The following is an 11427-nucleotide window of genomic DNA, read 5'->3' as shown; positions in this document are numbered from 1 at the left end:
ATTCAACATCACTGCCTGTTTAGCCCCGCGCACTGATTCTACATCACTGCCTGTTTAGCCATGCCCACTGATTCTACATCACTGCCTGTTTAGCCATGCCCACTGATTCTACATCACTGCCTGTTTAGCCCCGCCCATCGATTCAACATCACTGCCTGTTTAGCCCCGCCCACTGATTCTACATCACTGCCTGTTTAACCCCGCCCATCAATTCAACATCACTGCCTGTTTAGCCTTGCCCATCAATTCAACATCACTGCCTGTTTAGCCCCGCCCATCAATTCAACATCACTGCCTGTTTAGCCCCGCCCATCAATTCAACATCACTGCCTGTTTAGCCATGCCCGCTGATTCACGCACGTAGTAGGTAAATGACAAAAGTGGCAAATGCAGGTCTACGCAGAAACCAAACGATAAACTTAATTTGATTAACTTTATTTTTGTGCCAGACCACATCAGTAAGAACGCGGTCCTTTGTTTACTTCATTTTACCTCAGATTCGTTTACAAATAAGGCACAATTCGACGCAGGATTTTCAGAAAGATTGAAACTAAAAGACAATGCTGTACCAACTATATTGGATTTGAAAGTAATGTCGCAACACAAGTGTAAGTAACTGTTTTTATTACGAGATCACTATTGCTTTGTCTGTTATTACATAACGTTTGATATGCACTATGTATTTATGCGTTTTTAACCTAAACCACAGCAGCGTCCATCTGTGAGGAATGTACGCTGTCAAACATACACAACTATTAGCCAATCATAGCAGTGGGCGTTTACTTCTGAGTCTACAATCTGCCACGCCTATTCAAACAGCGTTCTGATGAGGGGGGTCAAAAACAGGACAGAAAATAGATTATTACTTCTAAATTATGATTTTTTAAATGTAAAAATCTTGATAACGCTATAAGTGAACCTCAGAGAACAGTACAAAATAAAAAACAAAGGCAGTTCATAACCCCTTTTAAAAATATAGGTTCTTTATTGGCATTTATGTTTCCTTAACATCCATGGAAACTTTTCAATGCATAAAGGTTTCATTATAGTGGAAAAAGGTTCCTCTGATCATTAAAATGCCCTTAAAATTAAGAAAAAAATGGTTCTTCTGGAACCCAACATGGTTCCTCTATGGCTTTGCTGCGAAAACAACCTTTTGAAACCTTTATTTTTTTAAGAGCTAATGAAAGTGGAAAATGATTTAAACTGGCAAAAAGGACTAAATTAACCATACAGCATTCATAAAAGTGTTTTCAATCTGTTTGCAGGTGTAACAGATGAGATCCAGGTGTTTGGTACTCTAGAGTACTGGCTCAAACTCAGGGTTCCTATGGAATAAGCCATTCGCCTTTATAAGGAGAGAGTCAAAGCACTTGGTTACCTCAACACAAGCATGAGGGACAGCCAGGTACTGTTTACAACCCCATCTAGGGCACCATTTCCTGCTTTGAAACATGCTAAAATTACTTGACCTTTGTTCTTTACTATTCAGACTTCATCAGGTCCGGTCCCCAGTTCTTCATCATTGATGGACGGTGATCTAAATGAACTAAACTTCACCATACACTCCTGCTGTGATCTCAGATCCAGAGGTCCTCACACCCAACCCAGCCCCTACATCTGCCTTCTACAAACTCTACGACTTCCCTGACCTTGACACTCCAATCATATCCTCCACCAATGAGCCGCAGTTTGAAGATCACCTGGTCTTCCCGGTGGCCATGAACTCTGACCTCGATGCACTCCTGAGGTCAGAGGCTCTGGTGTTGTATGTGTTTAATGATTTGGATGTTGAGAACCAGCTGTATCTGGGGAAGGCCAGAGTACCGCTCATCTCGCTGGCTCACGATAAAACCATCACTGGTGAGGACAAACACTCACCGTCTTCTAGTGTGTTTCTAGGATCATTGGAAAGAAAATTGTGTTTGTTTATTGATTGATTGAAGAATACCATTAATATTGACCTAATATTTTGAGGATATACTTTTTTTTCTGAAAAGAGGTGCTCTACCATCAAAAGAGGAGGTGCAACCAAAAGTCAAAAAGCCACGTCAATTAGAAAAGGTGCAGCACTCACTCTTGAAAAAGTCCAACTTTATTGGTTAAAATACATGTGATGTTTCGGACCAAATTAGTTTGGAAGCCACTCCCCTAATTGGCAGAGTTGGCGCATGTTGCTCATTGCAAGAATGTGTGAAGCAATGTTTGGTACTGCTGTTCTCGATGTCTGATGAAGGTCTGGATATTGGCCAAAACGTCACATGTATTTTAACCAATAAAGTTGGATTTTTTTTTTCCAAGAGTGAGTGCTGCACATTTTCTAATTGACATGAACTAATATTTTGAGGGGGTGGGGAATAAATAAAAATTAACATTTGAAACGAATATTTATATTTTGAAATAATTTAGTAGTTTTTATGTTTTAAATGTATTGTATTTTTAGGTAAAATGATTGTGGTATTGAGATGTTTAGATATTTTTGTTGGAAAATATGACAACACTACTGATTAAGATTAGTTAGATTTGATTATTATTATTATATAATTATTTATTTGTTTGTTTGTTTTTGGCTTAGAGACACCTTTTAATATTGGTATTTTTCTTGTGATTTGTATTTTTTTAAGGTATGTTTGAGCTCACAGACCCCGAGGGACTTCCAAGTGGCCAAATCAGTGTGACTTTGAAGTGGACGTCCACGTACCTCCCTCCAGCGTCCTCGGCTATCACCACACAACAGATCGAGATCACCGGCAGGACGACACCGGAGAGACAGACGGCTCAAGACAAGGGGAAAACACAGACAGAGACACGACCGATGACCAAAGACCCTCCACTAATACCTCAACCCACTGTTTCTGAGGTAATGGCATCCCCAAAACGCCTCAGCATCCAGGACCATACAGTACATAAATTAGTCCTGTAGAATATATATATATATATATATATATATATATAAACATGCTGCCTCTCCAGATATACCCACATCAGCCTATATTACAGAGAGGAAAATACAAAGGGGAAAAACAACCTGAAAAGGAAATTAAAAATCGAAAAAATATATTTATATATTTATATTTATATATATTTTTTTTTTTTTTTTTTTCTTTTTCTTCTTGTTCTTTGTGCTATAGACTCCAATGCCCAAACCCAGACAGCGAACTCTACCAAAATCAACTACTACAAGAGTTTCTTTTGTGGATGTTACAGAGCTCGAAAAACAGGTAAAAGAAAAGTCTGCTCTTGTTTAATTAGTGATGTTTGCTAAGTCAAGCGTCGCTTCTATTGCTCAATTTAAGGCATTGATTAACCCTGAGTATTATCCTGTACCGTTTGTGCACTTCTGTACGTGGTGTTTTGATTATGTATTTTGCGTGTTTGTACTAATAATCAATCACAAGATGGAGCAGACTACAGCCTCTGATGAAGGTGATAATGAGGAGCCCGGCTCTCAGTCGGATGAGTCTGAGATTTCTGAGGAGCTGCAAGAGCCACCGACAGGTGTGTGTTTGGACTCGGAGTTATGGAAAGTAAAGTCCTTTAAAACAGAAAACATTATTTAACATAGATAATGTCACACATTTCCAAATGAAACCAAAATATTCAGCCAGAAATAATGTTTTTGTTTTATTTGTTGGTATATGATTTGTCTATGCATGCCAGGCTATGATAATTTTGTTGAATTTTTATTGTTTTCCCTGCCTGATTGATTGTTGTGTGACACATATCTTGTTTTTTTTGGGGATAAATAATGTGATGAATTGTGTATGAATTAAATATGACTGGCATTTTGCAATAACAGGAATTTGGTGGGTTTTAGCATTTTAATTAATTATTTAATCTATTATTAAAACAAGTTTAGTGCTAAAATAATGCTAAAATATTTTTTATTTTATTTTAAAAACCCTGATATCATTCCAAACCCACACTGTTCCTTTTTATGTGAAACACAAAAGTAAATTTTTTGGACAATAATCATGCTGCTCTTTTCTATAAAAAATGCAGATTAAAAAAAACAAGCATAAATAGGTTGGTTATTTGCTGTTGGTTATCTTGCATTCTTTCATTATTAAAGCTCATTTGCGTTTGCATATTAAACAATTTTTCAAGCTCTCCAGCATTTTGTCCCCAATTCAGATTCATTGTTTGGAAAAGAGCAGCTTGAACATAATTCAAAACGTCTCATTTTGTGTTTCACAGATGAAAGAAAGTCATATATGTTCGGGAAGACATGAAGGTGACCAAATATTGACTTTGTTTTTATAAAGGTTCAAGTTCAGTGTTCAAGTTAAACTAATTAGATTCAATATGACCACAAACTTCTAGTATTAAAAAAAAGTTTGTGTTTTTGTTTGTGTTATTGTGGGCAGGAAGGCCCCTGTGCTTTGGCCCCGAGTAGAACTTGTATTCAGTAGAGCCACATATTAATTTTGTGGCAAACCAATACTTAGTGCTGTGCGTTAGTATTCAGTTTTATACGAGGAAGCAGCTGTGCTATTGTTTTTCGAATCATTAATATTTCATTCGCTGCTGCCAAGAATCGGATGTGTTTCCTGTTGACAACCAACAACATAAATGTTAATGTGTGTTGACCTTGGCCAAGAGGCTGTCTTTAAAGTGTTGATGTCTAACATCTCTCTCTCTTACCTGCTGCGAGCCACTTGAGACCAAAGTGAGAGATGGATGACAAGAAAATAAACAACCCAAACCGTTCACGAACAACTTCCATATGAAATCAGACTAGGAGTGATCCATCTAATGATCTTCTAGTGCTTTACTTTCTGTATTATCAACTGATCATAATGCAGAAAATGCATCTGTGCAGATGTTCAGGGTGAAGATGGTGATAGCGATGACTGCATCGTTCATGCTCAGAGTTCGCAGCATAAAAAACAGGTGTGTTGTATCACTTTGCATCTGTCCATGTTTAACAAATGTACCGTGCTTGACCGATATATTAAATATATATTTTTAATGCTTGTCATGCGTGTTTTGCTGTATACACTACAGAAGAGAAAAAACGATTTTTAGTTTAGCTGTTCTTTTCTTTTTGACATGTCCACTGATTAAAAGTTTTTTAGTGCTGTCAAACGATTAATCGCATCCAAAATAAACGTTTTTGTTTGCATAATATATGTGTGTGTACTGTGTATATTTATTATGTATATATAAATACACACACATGCATGTATATATTTAAGAAAATATGTTACGCTTGTATATTAAATATAATATGTGATATAATTAATATGAATATAAATATATACACATAAATACATATTTTCAAAATATTTGCTGTATGTGTGTGTATTTATATATACATAATAAATATACACAGTACACACACATATATTATGTAAACAACATATTGGATGCGATTAATCGTTTGACAGCACTAAACAAATATATGATTTTATGACAATTTTTTTGTCATAAAATAAAAAATATAAATGAAACGAATGTTTGATCAAATAAATGCAGTCATGGTGAGCATAAGAGACTTTCTATAAAAAAACATCAAAATTATATACATGTATGTAAACATTTAAATTGTATATACATATGAAATGAAAATATACAATGAAAAATAATATGCATGTATTTTTCATTTTATATACATTATATTAATTTAATATAAACATTGTAATATACATCAGTATACACATTCAAAAGTTTGGGGTCAGTAAAGGAAATGATTACTTTTATTCGGCAAGGTGATAGTAAAGACTTATAATGTTACAAAAGATTTCTAATTTGAATAAATTTGTTAAATTAAAAACAAAACCTGTTATTTTAAATTGTAATAATATTTCACAATATTACTTTTTTTCTGTATTTTTGATCAAATACATGCAGCCATGAAGAGCATAAGAAACATCTTTAAAAAACATTAAACATCTTACTGATCCCAAACTTTATTTAATAAGCATGTTTTTATCTGCACATAAGTGTTAACTTCCACTAACATGGAAACTAACGTTGCAGATATGATGAGAGATGTTTATAAGAAACTATTTTAATATAACCAAGTAATAATCACAATGAATGTCTAATGTTCTTATTTTTTTTCTTATTTTCTGTATTCAACTATGTTTACAAACCACAGAGAGGAAGTTCGTATGACCAAATACCTTAATATTTGGTATCTCTGACCAAACTATGGAGTCTATAGTCTCAAAGAAAATTGACATCCTCAACAAAGGACAAAAATAAATCACTGGGTCTCAGGAGGATGTTGTATTTTTTGTTCCTTACTGATAAAAGGTCATTTTAATTTTTTTTGTGATTAATTTAGCCTACAACTTAGTGATGTGGATTCAGAGATTTAAGCGGTCAGCTTAGTGTTCTGTCCTAAGAGGATTGTAGGAAGCAACAGAGATCTAACGACTGCTGTCAGCACAAACTTAATGGCCTAAACACTCCAACAATGTGGACGGCATGTTTGACATATTGAATCAAATGATACACAGACAGACAACGCATCTCCAACCCCCATCATTATCAGAGAGCTATGCCCTGTAGGTTACATGTCTACATCAGATATAGTTTTTCCGGTGTCCATCATTTCAAACGGTGGGATATTCTTCACGGATGTCCTGTCAGAAGTAGAGAGTGATTGGAGTCCCTGAAGATGCACAGCGAGTCTCACCATGTCAGCTGGTGTGAGGTTGCATGTCAGTTGTGATAAGGTCATGCGATGCCTTGCTCCACCAGCCGTCCGAGTGCATTCGTGTGGAGATCGTTACTCTGAGTCTGAAGCCAGGCTCAAGAGTGGCGGAAGACAGTGGAATCGTCCGATTGTTCGTGGAGTACCGTTTCCTGGGACTGCCGTCAGTCGAGACCCCGCTGTCCCTGAAGAAACCTCTGCCTGGACACAGCGTCTCCTACAACTTCAGCAATGGTGAACCACGACATTCATACTAATCTCCATGCAATACCAGCCATTGTAATTGTTCCGATTTTTCTGCTTTATATCTATGACAGCACATTGAATCTTATGGTAGAAAGTTGTGAAAATTGGTGCATCGATTAGGACGTTTCTGAACTTTCTTCTGACCAGTTTTAGGGTCTACACCTCAAACCTTCTAAAGCCACCATAGACTCAAAATTACACTTTTCTGCTTTGGTCTACAACAGTGGTTCCTGGTCCTGGAGAACCCCCAACACTGCATATTTTGATATCCCGCTTAGGCCTGGGACACACTAGACGATTTTCAAATCTTAAATGATTTTAAAACCATGGGAGACCACAGACACAAAGACAGTTCAACCAATTTTTAGCCTTATAATCCTCTGAACGCACACACTAGACGATTCGACCAGACCACGAGACTACACACTTGATGACTGTAGGGACGATTTCACAGTGACACGTGATCTCGCGGACACTCGCGAGATCAAACGTGACTAGAGAAGAAAAACAAATAGAGGACAATCAACATTGTCAGCTAGCTTTCCTGGCACCCGTTCTGGTTCACAGTGAAAAACAAAGTATAAAAAATAATATGGGTGATGTTCTCTGCTTTCATGGCATGTTTGTGGCTGCCAAGTTTCAGCTATTGAAGCACACAACATCCGGTAGGTGACACTTGCTCGCTCTCATTGGCTATCGTGGGTATCATGGCAGAGGCAGCCCGATCAAGAGTCGTAAATATCAAACATGTTTGATATCTACGATTTGAGTTCGGGGACGCTTCGTCTCGATCGGGAGCAGATAAATAATCATAATGACACCACACAATAGAGGATCTTTTGGACAAAAAATTGTTTGGGACAAGCCGCGAATCGGGCCACACCCCCTGATCGTTCGGGGATGCAAATCGGCCTTAAAATCGTCTAGTGTGCGGCCAGCCTTATCTGACACACACATTTGATGTCTTGGAGTCTTTTCTAATGAGCTGATGAGCTGAATCAGATGTGTTTGATTAGGGAGACATCTAAAATGTGCAGTGTTGGGGGTTCTCCAGGACCAGAGTTGGGATCCACTGGACTACAACAGGGATGTCCAGTCCTTCTCCTGGAGGGCCACTATCCTGCAAAGTTTAGCTCCAATCCCAATCAAACACACCTGAACCAGCTAATCAAGGTCTTCTAGAAGCTTCCAACTCTGCTGGATATTGGCCCTCTAGGAGCAGGTTTTTCTTTGGGTTTAATGCCAAGCTCAAGAAAATTAGTGGTTTCAGTTTTTGACCAAATAGAAAACATGGGTGACTTGATCTAAAGCAGGGCTCTCCAATCCTGCTTCTAGAGAGCTACTGTACTGCATACTTCAGTTCCACCTTACTGTACTGCATACTTCAGTTCCACCTCTGCTCCAACACACTTGCCTGAATTGATCAAGTAGCCCTGAACACCTTGATTAGCTGGTTCAGGTATGCTTGATTGGGATTGGAGCTGAACTTTGCAGGACTGTAGCTCTCCAGAGCAGGACTGGAGACCACGGATTTAAATTAATCACTCCATTTAGATTCATTGGGTAATCCAATGTTTTCCAACCCTGTTCCTGGAGGCACCCCAACACTACACTATTTTTGATCTCTCCCTAATCAAACGCATCTAAATCAACTCATCAGATCATTAAGACCTCAAATGGATGGGACAGATAAGGGAGACATCCAAAACGAGTAGTGTTGGTGGCCTGAAGGAACAGGGTTGAGATACACTAGGGTAATCCAAAGTACATTTATCAGCCCCATTGACTGCCCACCGTTTTGAATTGTATACTCTTTAATACCTTGCTTGGCCACATAATTGGTTCTTGTAGCTGTATGATTTTACTAAACAATGGCAGTTAATTCTTTATCAGTAATTCATCAAATTAAAGAAAGAGAACATCATTTAAACAACATACAATGTTCTGACAGTGATCCATGTGGATAAGGAGAGTAACCAACCCAGACGGCAAACTCTAAGGGCAGTGCTGGAAGGCCGGAACAAACAACTAGAGCAGTGAGACACTTTCTGATCTATAATCAAGTTTCTTTGTGGCTCATTTATTTGTCATGTAAAGTATATTGTTGTAACATATACTACACTATGTTATCTAACTCAAATAAGCAGCTGACTCGTTCATTGGCTGTGACAGTATAAAGTGCATGGTGGTGAGCGACCCTCCTGAAGAGGAGGAGCAGGATGAGGAATGTGAGGATGTGGGCGTGGCCTATCTGCGTATCCTCGATATAATGGAGAAGCGCACAAACATGAAGGACGTCAGCCTCAACAGTTAGTGTGTTTTAATTGCTGTCACGAAATTATAGTCACAACAAACGTTTTCAGATTAGTGTGAATATTAGAGTAGTGCTTATTTATGTTATCTTAAATATTGGATTACTTGGTCATCTCCACAAATAGGATATTAAATAGGACCTGGAACACTCTGTTTTAAACAAGTTATCTGTGTTGATTGTCCACCTCAGATGGTCAAACTGTATACATTACATGAATTGGTTTATTTTAGGTGAATTTTATATGGGATTTGCCTTTTTCCTTCAACCCCGTTACCAGATTTTGAGAAAAAGTTTTACCCAGTTTTTTTTTTTTTTTTTTTTTTTTTAAAGCCATGAACATTAGATAAACATGAAAAAGTAAAGGAAATGCATAAGAAGATGCCAGAACATTGTAGGTTCGCAAGTAACAGGGTTGCAAATATTGCTCGGCAGGGTTGAGCTTGTTTGGGAAGAAATTTTGTAAAACATTGATTGAATTTCAACTTTTTCATAGCTTTGTAATTTTTCATAAATTGAAGAACATTATTTATAAAAATATTTGTATTTTTAATGTAACTTTAGCAACAGGGTTGAATGGGTGAGCTTAATGAATACAATTTGTGTCAAAATTGAACAAATGTATGTGCACCACTGCAGAAAGGATCTAAATGATGTCACTTCCAGGCTGTCACAATTTAAGTTTTTTAATTTTTTATATCGGTAACAGGGTGGCATGCACATTTTTGCAAACACCTAAATTTAGAATTTTTGGTAATTGGTCAAACTAATACATTTTTAATTGAATGTGGATTAAACAGATTATCAATAGCCTATTATTACTGTGTGATATTAATTTTTGCAAATAGTCAAGAAAGTCAAGACCACTGAGGTGGCACAGACATTTAATGTGTTTTTTTTTTTTTCATTTCATGTTATATATTAGTTTATCTAACATATGTAGTAGTTCTTTCTCCAAAGAACATGATATTCATGCCTTTTTATATAATGAAAAAAACAATTTGTACCCTATTCATGGAAAGTGCCATCTGCTGACCATAAAAACTTTCTGTTTTTCTGTCTCTCACTGTAGTTGTGGACGTTCAGGACAGCAGTGACGTTATCGGCCATCTAGTTGTGACTGTCAAAGCTCTGGAGGCTCTAACATCCATCATGAAAGATCCAGAGCGTGATCGTCCACTAACTACACTTGCTTAATTTACCAAAACCAATGATTTACTTTTTCCAATCAGCAGTATTAAATGTCCCCTAAATAATTTTTGTATTTAATTAGATTCACCAAAACGAAGTGAAATGTAATCGGTTTGGTTTTAAACGCTACAGACTGCGACCACATATGGGAACAAAACAGACCTTTATGTAAACGCCATCACACGGCTTTGATCCCTTACGGTGTGAAATCATATCCTAATGTTTCTCTTTATGGCCTCCAGTGTTGCGTGGAGGCCATAAAGATGGAGCGCTGATGTTTAAACCTTTAATAACTTTGCTTAATGAAAAGACTGTTAAGCCTCATTAGGCAGTGCTGTGGCAGGCGGCGATATTTTATTGAAGGTGCAAAATGAAATCTAACTGGATTTAATGGGATTAAATCAAGCTCTTTAAAATGCTAATGCAGATTTTCACGCGTGTCGAGCTGTGGCGCTCGCGCAGACACTCCTTCTGTTTTGGTGTGTGCGATTGAGTGCGAAATGTTACTGTTATCTGCACTGCAGATCATTTGATATTTATGTATTGGTCTGCATAAGAGAGTACAATTCAGATTTAGTATCTTTTGTCGAGATATAGATGCTTTATTTTGAACGCACTGCAAACCTTTGTAGACAGTCTTATAAACTGATATTTGTAAATGTTTTATATTTATGAACATTTCAGAGTAATGTATTAGAGAGTTTTAGTGTTACTTCATTTTGTTTTCTGATTTTCTTAAAACCTCAGTTTTTTTACTTGAAGTTGAAACTGCATTTAGAATCCATTTGAATTTTATAGTGACTGACTTCTGCTGAACACAAAAGATATTATGAAGAACGTTGGACCCCATTGACTTTTATTGTATGGACCAACAAAACACAGAGGCATTTTTCAAAGTATTTTTATTTATTTATTTATTTATTTTTTGGTGTGTGAGTGTTTCATACAGTCATAGAGGTTTAGAACCACGTGTGGAGGAGTAAATGTTGACAAATTTTTCATTTTTGAGAGTTTG

At 37.0% G+C, this 11427-nt stretch overlaps 1 pseudogene; it reads left to right on the top strand.

The window, feature by feature from the left end:
- The window catches only part of LOC107566266 (protein fantom-like), a 20161-nt pseudogene extending 9039 nt beyond the window's left edge, over positions 1-11122 (top strand).
- The last annotated feature ends 305 nt before the right edge of the window (positions 11123-11427 follow it).

Source organism: Sinocyclocheilus grahami, unplaced genomic scaffold, assembly GCF_001515645.1.
Source record: "Sinocyclocheilus grahami isolate Dianchi unplaced genomic scaffold, SAMN03320097.WGS_v1.1 scaffold1065.1, whole genome shotgun sequence".
Classification (NCBI taxonomy): Eukaryota; Metazoa; Chordata; class Actinopteri; order Cypriniformes; family Cyprinidae; genus Sinocyclocheilus; species Sinocyclocheilus grahami.
This window is presented reverse-complemented; position numbering and strand designations above follow the sequence as displayed.